This window comes from Falco naumanni, chromosome 1 (assembly GCF_017639655.2).
Source record: "Falco naumanni isolate bFalNau1 chromosome 1, bFalNau1.pat, whole genome shotgun sequence".
Taxonomy (NCBI): Eukaryota; Metazoa; Chordata; class Aves; order Falconiformes; family Falconidae; genus Falco; species Falco naumanni.
The window spans coordinates 40,681,977-40,695,873 of NC_054054.1; positions in this window are offsets into that span (position 1 = coordinate 40,681,977).

Consider the following 13,897-nt stretch of genomic DNA (forward strand, 5'->3'; position numbering starts at 1 on the left):
ATTGCTGGGGAGAAACAGGCAATTAGGAAGTTATTTTCTTAACGAAATGTAGATAGCTGCTGTGGATGAGTTGAATTTTATCCTCAACTGACTTTATTTCCAGGCACTACAAAATTGCTCTGCGTGAATGTCTACATTGGAGGTATCTGCATCTGAAGGGATGAATCCCATCATGCCTAACTGCCACAGCTAAAGCTTTAACTACATCTTGGAGAGCTGGGGCAAAACACTTGGCAGAATTGGCTGGTGACGACTCAGAAATCCCACATATACAGGGACTGCCATGGTCTGTGTCAGTGATGCCATGAAAATCAGACCACGAAATGGATTGAAAACCTCACAGTTTCTAGCACAGAAAAGCAGAGAGAAATGACAGGTCTTTAACTTGATGGGAAAATTACAAGTACTTCAGCACATGCTGCAAACTCTCAAAGGGTCAGACCTGGGATGAAGCTGATGCACTGGATCACAGTGTCCATCCTGCAGCAGCTGGGTCTCATATGGGTGCACCTCCACCTACTCCTGTACTGGGAGATACCCAGGGAGAGTCTTGGTCCAGCACATGGACTCTCCTCTCCTCTGCCCAGCTCAAGGTTTTGGGCTGAAGTGGCCATTTAGAGCAGTCTCATGGTTTAATTTGGACGTGATGGATGCACAAATACTTAGCTGGTCATGTAAAATTACCCAGAGGGACAGTGGGACATCAGCTTTCCCATTGACAATGCACTGACCCAAAAGACATGGCTCCTTGGATTTTAAGTCTCACTGCTGGAAAATTTAGCTTACTCAGCCTCACTAACCTGACAAATTAAGGTCAAAGATGACCCAGGAGGGTCCGACCACATTCAAACGAGGTCATCCTAAACCAGGGGCAAACTTTGTTTTAAGTCAGTAATCACAAATATGCACACACAAACAATATTTTGCATGCCACAAGGACTAAGTTGGTGACGCATCAAAAGTATCACAGCTTTTAGAAAACTGAGAAGACTTTGTTTGGAATTTAACAACAAAAAATTTCTGACTGACACAACGCCACCAGGTGATGGGAATTTCAGTTCTCTCCCACCCCACCAATGTCCTATAAATATAAGTGATAGACAAAGAGAGATCATAGCAAGAAGTCTTTTGGCTGTCAAAACATCCACCGGCAAAATGAAAACCAACATGGACATCTTATGCTTCGTACTTTTGTTCTTACTGCCAACACTAACACAAGAAATGTTCCAGTTCAGGATCTGGACAATAAATCAAACAGCCAGCCTCAGAAAATTTCTTCTTGGTAACAAGAAAAGTTACCTTGATACCTACAGAGATGAGACCCACTTACATTTTTCCAAAGTTTTTATGAAGGCTCGCTTTGCACTTGTGCTATTTTTTCCCCTCACAATATCTCACAGCAGGTGGGAAGAGAAAAAATAGTCTACAGCCTAGTAATTAAATAGGCTTGGTTTAATACTGCAAATTACAGCTAGATGCAACTGTCTCAGGTATATATAATGCTCCAATCACTGTTGCATCTCAATGCTCTTCCCTCTGCAATGTGCTCAGTCTCTCATCCCCCCGCAAGGGCATGAAGTGCTATTATCTTCCTTACGGAGGCAGTGGTGGAGGACTGGAGGGACCTCCTGGGTCCCTCACAGACACCTGGTCATACAACCCCTTTCTTAGGCATACTGAGGCCAAGCTGAAGAATAAAGTCCCCTGAGCTTTCCCCAGGTTTTTTTTCCCTTTCAGAAGCTTTTCAGACCCTCACAACTTTGTTGCCTAAGATCTCCCCTCTCCATCCCAGCCTGGATCCTTCACCATGAGGTCTGGGCAGTTTCCAGTTTGGCAGCAAGACCTTACCATGAAATGGCTCTTTGTTTTTAGTGCTCACTTCTTGCACTCCCTGCTCAGGATATTTACAGAGAGCAATCATATGATGTCCTAGCTTTCATTGTCTAGGTGGGATAAGCCAAAAACCTTTTTGTGTCATCTTATAAGACAAATTCTTTGTTCATCTCCCCTTCGCCTGTTCCAGTTTGGATGCTTTTGCTGGACACAGGTGACCAGAAGACTACAGACACTAGAATATGTGACCTTCCCAAGATCTCAAGCAAGGCACCAGGAGGAAAAAAAAAAAAAAAAAAAAGAGAGAGGTGTGGGCTTGCATCTATGTCTTCATGTGAGCTTCCAGCCAATGCTCACCCTCAATCACCTGATTGTCCAGGTTGTCCCCAATGGCTCACTGTGGCTGGGCAAGGCAAAGGGACTGCCCAGGTGGGAAAACCCACACTACATCTATCCTGCTCGAGGATTCTTCCAGGAGGCATCTCAAGCCACCCAGCCAAGCAGCACAGAGGGGCTCATCCACAAGGCTCAAGGTTTATCTCTTCTGGGCCAGGGTGGCTGTGGCCACCCTACACAACTGTTGGCCTCTATTTTCTCTGGGCCTCATATATGTGACTATAACAAACACATAAACAAATACATATGGGTATATATTTATACTTAGAGATTCTTAAATGCACATTATTTATTTTTTTTTAAATTTTCAGAGGATCCAGAGCAATGTGAGGACTGCCCCATAGACAGAGCGGTGTTTTCAGAGCATGACCTTGAGTCTCCTTGTGTGCCCATGAGCCTTGTGTGCCTTGCAGTGTGGCATCGGGCCATGCAGTGTGCCTGCATTGCAAGGCTTGCTGGGGCAGCCCTGGGAGCCAACCCTACACAACCTCACATGTAGTGCCTACAAAGCCTGGTCCATGGGGTGGACCACCCCTAGACCCACGCTTGAGCTGTTTCTTAATGGAAAAGAACTAGTTACCAAAGAAAAAGATGCTCAGAGGAAATACAAAGTAGGCAAACCGTGTCCAGGGCCCTGGAACAAACCGGAAAGAGAGGTTGTCTATCTCTGCACCCAGCAGAGCAGGTGGACTGCTGCACCCACGTGACCTGCTCCTACAGCAGATATTGAAGCAACTGCCTTGACCTCCTTGGCCCCACAAACCTGAATTTCAAGTCAAGCTACTTAAATTTACTGCATAGATAGTCCTAAATACTACTGCCATTGGTGCTACCTTACCAGCTGGGCTCTGTGTGTTCCCAGCATGAGAGAGTTGCCAAGAAGAAAGCTTAGCAAAACCCATAGGAGATCCAAAAATATCCCACTTCCTTCCTGCACAAGGCACAGCTGCAGATTCAGAGACATGCAAGAGAGGTGTGTGTTGACCATGGGCTCTCCAAGGAGGTGTCTGGTTGAGAAAGAAGTGTTTGCAACCTCCAGAAAAGGTCTAAACATATGCTACGAAACCAGGCTTGTCCTGAAGTGCCCTCTGGCCCCGAGGCCAATGGGTGCAGAACAGCCTGTCCAGCTGTCCTCCACCGCAGCGGGACCAAACCCAGACTCCCAGTGTTAAATGTCCCTGGCTCATGCCCATTTCCAAATCCCCCAGATGTGAAGTGACAGCTCTTTAATCTATCTGGTAGTTGCTTATACACGTGTGCTGGCCCCACAGCCAACCTGTCCTGCGGTGAGCAACCTCACAGTAAGGGCGCACCCAAGGCTTCCACCATGGGAAGTTGTGCTGTGCAGGAATAACTGGAAAGACTGTGTGATCCACTACAGTCAAAGAAACTTCTTTACCGTGAGGGTGGCAGAGCCCTGGCACAGGCTGCCCAGAGAGGCTGTGGGGTCTCCTTCCCTGGAGACATTCAAACCCGCCTGGACACGACTCTGTGCAGCCGGCTCAAGGGGAACCTGCTGTGGCAGGGGCTGGACCAGGTGATCTCCAGAGCTCCCTTCCAACCCCAACCACTCCATTCTGAGATGGGTCTGGAGGTGCCTCACAACCTGAGTTTTGTTCCTAAATTACCCAGAGCCTTCCCTTGTCTCACATCACAGTCAGGATTGCTGCTGAATGGGCCATTCTGCAGAATGGGAGTGAAAAGGCAGGTGAGCCAGCACATCCTCCTCTGACCAGCCTTGCTGACTCTCATAGCACTGCTTTGCTGTTGGAAAGCACACCCAAAGCCATCCCCACCTCAAAAATACCTCCAGCCCAGGTGAAATGGGAATGAAGTGTACTAATGAGTTGGAAACTCACCTGGGCTCTCTACCAAGCTCTGCCTGTGTCTTACAGTGCAAGCCTGGCTAAGTCATTAGACTCCCTGAGCTCCCATTTCTCTTCCAATCCCAAGTCTGTTTTGTCTGTGTTTCATGGGTTTCGGAGCACAAAGAATAAAAAATCATATTCAGTGCCTAAGCTTATATTAATCTCCAGGTAAACCACTTTTGGAGATGTATCTCCTGACTATACATTCATTATGATCAGGTATGTGACTTGCTCTATATAGCTATACCTAGGGCCAAAGGACATCCATTTGTTAAAAACATATCACTAATGTAATTAGCATTCTGAGATTTTGGCCCAGAGGGGAAAAAAAAAAGCCTTTAAAATCAAATAAAACAAACACATGTTGCATGAAGTGACAAGCAGAATAATCTAATTGTTGAGTTTTAAAAACAAAAGAAAAATCCATTACATGGTTAAACGCAAAAGATATCTCAGAACTCTGATATTTGCCAGTTTAAATGTCTCTGATTCTTGTTTGTTTGCTATGTAGCCCACTAGTTACTCCAGCTCCAGCTCACATTGCACCTGTGTCTCTACATGAGCATCTACAAGTCACCTTGGAAGAAGCACAGCAGAAAATAATAAATACACACATAAAAAAGCCCCAACAAAACACCAAAAAAACCCACAGTGGAAAAATCTTTGAACAGTAACTGAGGAACAGCTATTTCAATAAAACCAACTTCAAGTCAATGTGCTCTCTCACTAGGCCAAAAAAACGTTCCTTTCTTGGGATTAAAGCAGCTTTCCTAAATGAAGCTGGGTATGATTGACGCTTTAATTGACTGGCACAATTTCATGCTTTAATAACTCCGGGCTTCTCAGTTTAGCCATGAATAAATTTAACTGTTAAGTCCTTGCGTATAAATCCTCTTGCCTGGAAGTTCCTATTCTCTCTCTAAAATGTAAACTTGGATTAACAAGACTCACCAACACATCAGGAGCTGGAGGCAGTAATCTGCAGCATTCTCTGGTCAAAAGGCTCACCAGTTCCCCCAGCTCCCTCCCTACCAGACCACCACGACTAGCAGGCAAAGGGCACCAGGTGGGATGTCTTTAGCCCTCAGCTGGAGAAGCCCTCATACATTTTGATAGCTCAGCACTTAGTGGGATAGGGCAGCAATTAGTAGGATAATCAGCTTGTGCTGAGGCTGATGACCAACAGAGGAGAAAAAAAATCTCTTTTCTGAGCAGCATCCTCTGTGCCTCTGGCACTTGTTCTAGGGAAAAATAACATTTTATTGGGATGCCTCAAGCAGCCCCTTTTAGTTTGGCCCTGGGCAGCCGTGAGAGGCTGTGCTCAGCCCCTCTCGCCTTTTCTAATCACACACCGTCCCAGATATGGCTGGCTCATGCTTGTAATTGTACAAAAGCTCGGAGGTGATACCTAAGGGGAGAGCTTTGGGCTGGCTTATCTCCTGCTTTCTTACATCTTTTATGTAGCTGTTAACACTGCGGGTCTAGCCTGTGGTTGCAGTGCCCTTCTTCCTTGGTTTAGAGAAGCCCATATTAAAGAAGGGCAAAAATGCAGCTCCTAGGCAGGCTCCATGATTCGGGCTGTATTTTTAGCTTTTCAGTCATTTTGCTTTTTTCCCATGTGTCTAAATCTCCTAATTTAGCAATCACAGCTGGTTCCTGGACTGAACACTTTTTTTCCCCAGAATGTCCTCCTCCTCCTCCAGCACCTTACATTAGGGATATTTAGATTCATTTCAGGTTGAAGAGAAAGGGAGCCGCAGCTGAAAATTCAAGCAAGACTCAGCCTTTAGTCAAAATGCTGTGAATCCATCGGTCCTCAGAGGCCTTTGGTTTCCCATCCTTGTGTAACCACTTGCAACAGGATCACTCAGGTGCCTGAGACTGCATTTGAGTGCCAGTGGTCTCGAAAAGCCCATTTCTTCCGAAGATACCTTTGATTAAGTGAGAACATCCCTATTTCCAAGATCTCCCCTCCAGATACCCACCCAGCTCCACCTGACTCCTTTGGGCTGCCCCTTCCTCTCCAGGGAAACACTGATCAGAAACTGGGATGCCTGCAGGATCCATGTCCGTGGTAAGGAAGATGCCCTAAGGATGCTCATGAGGGTTTCTGAATGTCAGAGAGCCACATCAGTGTTTGACCCACCTGAACTATTGGTTGATCACAGATGAGCTGAAGGAAAACAGGTAAATGGAGGTGACCAGGTAAAAAACATTAATGGCCCATTTCTGCTGCGCTGAACTGCGTCTCTGAAGTCCTCCCTAGGAGGAGCTGCCCTCAACAGCTATGGCATGACCCAAAGCCCTGCCAAAACTAAAACTCCCTGATCAGCATGCCTGCCTAACTAATGGATCTCAGTGGATCACGTGTCCTTGCTCCTCATGTCAGAGCCCTGCAGCCAAAAAAAGAAAAAAACCAGCAGGGATAAAGAAGTCACTACCCCACTCTACTCAGCACTTGTCAGGCCACACCAGGAAGGAATGCTGTGTTCAGTTTTGGTCCCCGCTATACTAAAAAGATGTATTAAAGACTAAAAGGCTGGAGGGGGTCCAGGGAAGGGCCACAAAGGTGATGGAAGGACTGGGAAGCCTGCCCTGTGAGGAAAGGCTGAGAGATGGGTTTGTTCAGCCCTGAGAAAAGAAGGCTCAGGGGAGACCTTAGCACCGCGTTCTGGTATTTAGAGGGTGGCTACAAAGAAGATGGAGAGTCCCTTTTTACCAGGAGTCACACGGGAAAGACAGGGGGTAACAGGTACAAGTTACTCCTGAGGAGATTCCAACTGGACACAAGAGGAAAATTTTTCGCAGTGAGAACAACCAGCCATTGGAATAATCTCGCCAGGGAAGTGGTGGATTCCCCAACACTTTGGGCACTTTTAAGATTCGGCTGGACAGATTGCTGGCCCACGTTGTCTAGACCATGCTTCTGCCAAGAAAAGTTGGACCAGATGATCCTTGAGGTCCCTTCCAACCTGGTGTTCCATGATTCTATGAAAATTTGGGTACAATACTTAGCTCAGCAGCATTGATTTATTAACAACTTCTGCAGGCTTTCTCCCTGGTGTGCATTAAAACATTGGTGAATGTTGGTAAAACAGATGGTTGGCTCCTGAAAAAAATTAAATATCATGAGTACTTGCTAATATATGGGTTTTTTTCACGTTTTCCAGGACTCTTCTTGTGTTGTAGGGATGGGATCCCTAAGGAAAACTTGAGACCCAGACTGAGATGAAGGCAAGTGGCTGTGGGTTTCTTATGCAGTGTGTCTGCTGCCTGCTAAATCATGGAGACAAGAAGTGACACACCCATCTGTTGGCTATCTATCTGTCTGGCAGGGATTTGGCCTTGCAATGACATACAAGGTGGACAGGGAGCAATGTGGGGGGTTTCTGGTTTGTCATTGCCACCTGAACCACATAGCTTTTTTTCGTTTGGGGGGGCAGTGGGGTTGTGGGGAAATCCCACCTCAAACCTAAGCTTTGGCCATGCCAGTCCTAAATTTAGACCCTATCCCTTTTGTTGATGAAATGTGATGCATGAAGGTGGCATAAATAGGAAAATTTCCAGGCATTTCTGTAGCACCTTTTACCTAGTAGCTTGTAATAATTTGCATTACCTTCCATTTCATGTTGACCTCTGATGAAGCTAGGTATCTCTGTTATCAAAGACTGCTCTTCTTCATCAAACAGAGCAGTTTTGCGGTCACACTGAGGGACCTCAGGGTCAGGAAGGGAACCTACAGGAACAGGTAAATGGCTCAAATAGTCTGGAGGCATCCCAGAGAGCATCACTCATCCAGTGATACAGGCATGAGCTTGCAAATCTCATTGGGCTCGTGTGTGCGACTGGCAGCTCTGTCCAAAGTGAACTCCCCTGCGTGTGCAAAGGACTTCTGCTTTTTTGTGATAAGGACAGGTTGGCTCAAAATTCCTTCCCTCCTTGGGAACCCCATCCAGGGTGGAGTCTGCTGAGGTGGGGCTCAGCAGGGAATATGCTGAGCTGACACTGCTGGGTTGCATTGGAGGTTACTGCCATAGCAATGCATAATGGCAACAAACCCCAAATCCAGCTTATGTCTTAATATAAACTCTCCCAGAGTGAGCAGAAAATATTTTAAAGAGGTTGTGTCAGGGTGTCAGGAGAGGTGAGGCTTCTGAGCATCTTCCAAGGACTTGCTGGGTCACCTGTGTCGGCTCCTTGGTTTTCCCCATGTGTAAGAGGATGTCCAGGTAGACCCAGGTGTGGCTGTGGAGGCCTTGGCTGGCTGACATAAGAGGCAGGATAAAACCCACCATCCCTGCAATGTCCCTCTGACCCCCTCAGTGGTGTTACTGGGATGCAGAAGGACAGCTTTGGTTTGGCCCTCAGGTCACTGCAGGTTGTGGGGTCTTGCTTCATTCCTCTTATCCCGCCCCTCCCAAGCACACTCACTTTACAAAACCAAAGCGCTTGTCAGCACCATGAAGCTGGGTCACGGTGCTGTGCGGACGGACAGGAGGCAATGCACCTCATGTCTACTCTTAGGTTAATAGTCACGGTTAATTAGCCAGCCTTTCCATGCAATAGATGAAGACTTGGAGACCTGCCAGAATTCTTGTTCTCACTGGGCACCCACGAATTTTACTGCTTCTCTATGTCTTGTTCCACCATGGTCTTTGAAGACAGACTTGCTACTTTTGGAGGCGACAGGCAGTGCATTAGAAGGGATAATGGTCACAGGTCGCTGTTGGTGGCCCTTGCTCTTCTCCTTGTAGCACAAACACAGGATCAGTCACCACCTGTCACAGGGCAGTGCCAGCTCTGCCTCCTCCCTCGCATCCTTAGGGCTAAGGCTCCTCCTGCATCAACAGTGCAGTTCTCTGCATCCAATCCCAGCACATCTGCACCAGCCCTCACCTTTCTTCCAAAGGGAAGGCTGCTTCAGCTTCAGTCTGACTATAAATAACAAAAAGCATGGCTTTGCTTTGGCCTGCCTCAGTGCTCCTATGCTAGTGAACAAAGATCAGTGAGCAGAGTTGGGAAATTTTAATTTGCTTTAAGGAAAAGCAAATGTGGGCTGAATTGCCCCCTGTTGCTCACAGAAGAAAGGTGATGTGGCGCAACTGAACTGCCGCTTGGTAAGATGCTTCAGCAGCACTAAGGGATAAATAGGTTTTCCAAAGCACTTGTTTTGAAGGGAAACTGGAAACAAGAAACAGGCTCTTTTCATTGGGAATGGTGGGAGGGAGGTAAAAAATAACAGTGGTGGAAAACTTCACCAGCTCTTTTCTACGCCTCAACTGCTGCTTTATTAGTACTCCTAAATCTGTTTTGCTAAATATAAACATCACCAAATTTACATAAACTTCATTAAAAGCTTGTGTCTCAACTCTGCTGCTCCTGTAACACACACAGGAAATGGAAAACTTCAAAATCTTCTGCAGTAAAATAAGCAGGAGAAACAAAAAAAAAAATGTTTTAGGGGATTTTTGTCTTTTTTTTCCCTGGTTTGTTTCTGCATGTACCTACCTGTGCCTCCGAGGTTTGCGGGCAACTTTTCTTTCCCTTTGGGGTCCTTTCTGCCCAAACCTCGAGCAAAGCCTCCCACCGCCTCATAGGACATTAAAAAAGAGAAGTGGAAGCCTGAAAAAATAAAAAATGTGATGGGTATTGCTCCTTCTAGTTTTTTTGTTTCCCTGCTGGTCCCACTGCTGACCGGAGACATCCACGATACGCCTTCAGCAAGGATACAGGATGTCTCCTCTAAGAGATGCTGTGGGAATCAGACATGTGTCAGTGAGGAAGATGAAGACCAGAGAAGGAGTCTCCTTCTCTGGAGACATTCAAAACTCGCCTAGATGTAACTCTGCACAGCCGGCTTGAGGGGGACGTGCTCTGGCAGGGGGATGCACTAAGTGATCTCCAGAGCTCCCTTCCCACCCTGACCATGCTGTGATTCTCTGATTCTGTGATACTTCTGGTTGGCTAGCACTTAATTAAAACCTAAAGGAGGGTGTCCAGCTGGCAGTGCTTGATGGAGCCACAAATGTTGGTTTCCCTTTGGGACTTAAGGGTTTTCTGAGATTTGGGGTCATGTCCCTAGTGCAGCCAGTGCCTCAGTTTTCCTAGGGACCCTGACTCTTGAGAGATGTCAGATTTGGGCAGTAATATTGCACACCCTCTGATGGTGTGTGTGTGTATATATATATATATATATGAGTATTTCCTTTCCATATCATTAATAATCTACCCATGAGGAGTGGAGGGGAGGAAGGGTTCTAGAGGCAGGAGCAAGGCATGCACAGCTGTATCAGGTTATCACCTTGGATCTGGCCACGGCATGCACCTCCATTCTTCACCGCAGACAGTGCTTTGAAGGGAACCAACCAGGAGGCCAGGAGTTCAGACCAGCCTTTCATTTCTACCCACTATCCATCTATCAGACAGACCCAGGAGAGCTGCTTTCCCTCTCATTGCCCCTGGATCAGTGCTGGAGTAAAACGAGGGAAGGAACCCAGAGAAATGTTTAGACAGGATCAAGTTCACCATCGCAATGTCAAGGAGAGCATCTGGCCAGACAATTGAAAACATATCCTCAACTTGCCTCCCTCTCCACTGCTTTGGGTGTCTCTGGTGGGAAGAAACCTGAGAGCACCTAAATTGCACACCAGATTTGCTAAAAACCAGGTGGACAAGATGGGGTTTTTTTTCAGTAGTGAGAAGCAGGGAAAGAGGTGAGGGCAGGGAATGTGGCTATGTGCTATTCTATCAGCAAAGCATTTTCACCTTCCTCTTGCCCTTCCCAGGTGTCTCAAGCACTGCCAGGAACAAAGTTGCTCCCTCCAAGGTTAGCCCTACCAGTGCTCACCAGCAATGGCTGGTCCCACTGGACCTTCACTAGATATTCCAGCTTGTGCCTGCTCTTCTCCCACCAATTTTAAGCACTCATGACAGCTTGAAGGAGAAGGTGGGTTGCTGTTGCTGCAGCTTCACTGTGTGTTCTCAGCCATGCTCCTTCCCCAGCTGCCTCTCTGCATTTGGGCACATATCCAAGGCAACCTCTCAGAAAGAAAACGCTGAGCTGTGCAACCCCAAACGTCTTGTGTAAACCTTAGACCTGGTTTCTGGCCAGAAAACCTCTTCTGGACAATGGGAAAAAGACTCTTACACATGCAAATGCTCCCGGAATAACTCTGAGTACTGTACTTGGGATGTGTCCAGGAGCTACATCTACGGTGAGGAGGGCCCGATCCCTCCTCTCTGCCTTCACCTCTCGGACCATCAGGTGTTTAAATGAGATGGATTTATTTAATGAGATGGATTTAGTAGATGGGTTTCGGAGGTGATCCAGTCCCTATGATGGAGATAACTTTTCCTGTGATGCTGAGGTGGGGACAATGACCAGGATGCAGCTACTTGCACCAGGAGTGGTTTGGGTGGGAGGCACACTGCAAGCGCCTGGCCTTTGGGAAAACAAATCGTCCTTTAGGTCATTAGTACTGTGACTATTTGCTGCCTGGAGAGCTGAAATTGGAGGAAACACCAACCCAGCAGAGTCGTCTAGGGACCAAGCCAGACCCTGCTGAAGGGAGGATCGGTACCTGGGGAGCTTGGTGCTCCCCAAAGAAATGCCAAGCACGAGGCAGGCTGTTACTTACTAAGAGTTCAGTTTCTTTCTTTCTTTCTTTCCCGAGGGCTGTATTAATGCTCTTTGGAAAAATTTGTCAGCAAAACATCCTTGCTGCTATCACTCATGCACCAGGGGTAGTCTGGACAGGGTCTTCAGTGCTTTGTACTCCCACAATCAGAACACTCCCTCTCCAGCATCGTGCCCCATGCGGTAACAGGAGAAAAGAAAACCCTTCACCAGAACTGGCGTGTGCAGCAAAGAGCCCTCCGGATTCAAAGTATTTCCTTTCACTGGAGTGAATTATGTTTTATGACTATAATTAACTGGGAGCCAGTACACACTGCGCTGGTTTTAAGCTGACTCAATGCTGTCTGCAAAGCACAGTGTGATAAAACAATATTCAAATCAGCTTCTTAACTAAGCTGGCGAGTGACACAATCTGGAGACAGATGCCAAAAGTAAGTGGAGGTTTGCAAAGCTCTGGGCGCAGGGAGGGATATCAAGGATTGGGAGTATCTTTTTTTAAAGAGCTGGTTTCCAATCCTCAGTCTGTGGGTGGGTCACGGTTTCTGAAACATGGTAAGTGCCCCGCAACGAGTTCCCAGAGCCTCACCATTACATTATTTGCAAAAAAAAAGGGTATCTAAAAGCATTGGAGACATTTGAGGCTAGAAGCCACAGGTGCTAGGCAAGGGGATTTAATGTAGGTAGATGAAATCATAGAATCATAGAACCATAGATTCATTTAGGTTGAAAAAGACCTTTAAGACCATCAAGCCCAAGCCCAAGCCAAGGCCACCACTGAACCATGTCCCTAATCACCACAGCTACACGTTTTCTAAACAAACTGAAATAAACCAGCAGTTATGACTAAAAGGATCAAGTCTCCCTGTCCACCACTGTCTCTAGGTGGAAATATTTTATGTACAATTAAACGTGCTGAGGGAGACCCACGCATGGAAGTCACATACATGGGGCTTGGCTTTGGGCGACTCAATTGTGCAGGGGTTTGACATGGTGCAAACCGAACCTGTGGACTCACCACCACATCCTCGTGCAGCAAAGGCATAACCAGAACCAAGTCCTGGTTTCAGCTAGTCTTTTTTATTGCTGTGCCTCCCAGATAGAGAGAAGCAGCTCTTTCTTTATTCTACTTGAATTTTCTGAGAAGTTTGGCAGTTTTTAGGCTGCTGGCTCCACTTCTAAATGTTTTGCCCAGTTCCCTAAATAAAAGCATCAGAAAGGGCAAGGCTCCAGAAATGCCCCTTCTTGCAAACCAGTGTGTGGGTGAATACTTACTGCAAGTTTTGTCAGTGGTCTAAGCATGTGGGAAGGCAACTAGAGGTGTGAAAAAGTATAATGTAGGAAATGGTTTGTTGCCCTCAAAAAGCCAGTTTCAAAGAAATTGAGGTGTTTCTTCATTAGGTGGTGTTTAATAAATGAGCAGTGTCATGAAGCTGACCCAGTCCACCTCCATGTGCTGTGCAGCACCAAGCAAACAGCCAAATGGCAATGGTACCTATAGGCAAATATAATGCACTTTCCTCCCCCTGTTGTGTAACATACAGGACACAGATTGTTCCCAGGGATGGCAGACTTGGGCAAGAGGACAGCTGGGTTACCTCAGGCAACCCTCAGCTGATGCCGGGTATGCTGCTTTCCAGGTAAAACAACCTCACAGCTCTCTGGGTGCAAAATCCCTCCTGAAGCCCCAGTGCTTGCCATCCTTCAGCACAGCCTAGTGAAACTGGCCTCTGGGGAACTGCTCCACAGGGCTTCAGGACGTCTCTTTCTCAGGCTTACCAAGACGTGAGTGAGTGGGAGATACCTCAAGCTGAAAAAACCTCCATTTAGGAGCGTCTATGTATTGATGCCTACTTGTGAGCTGGCTGCTGAGGTGCCTCTGCTGGTCACCGGAGGTCAGGGCTGTGCCACCAGTGGAGCTGCAAAGTGGAGCAGTCCATCCCACCAGCACCTCGGTACTCCAGGGGCACATGGTGAAAGCTTTTCATGATGACAAAGTGATTGAACTTCAAGCATTTGCAGCTCAAACGCCTCAGGATGATCTGCTGGAAGTCCTTAGGAGACCTTTCAAATGCTGGTGGATGGGATACTGAACCTGAAGGCTACCCAGAGGGTGCTTGTGCCTGCACCAGCCCTAAAACTGGCACGCTCTTGCCCTCCTTCTCCC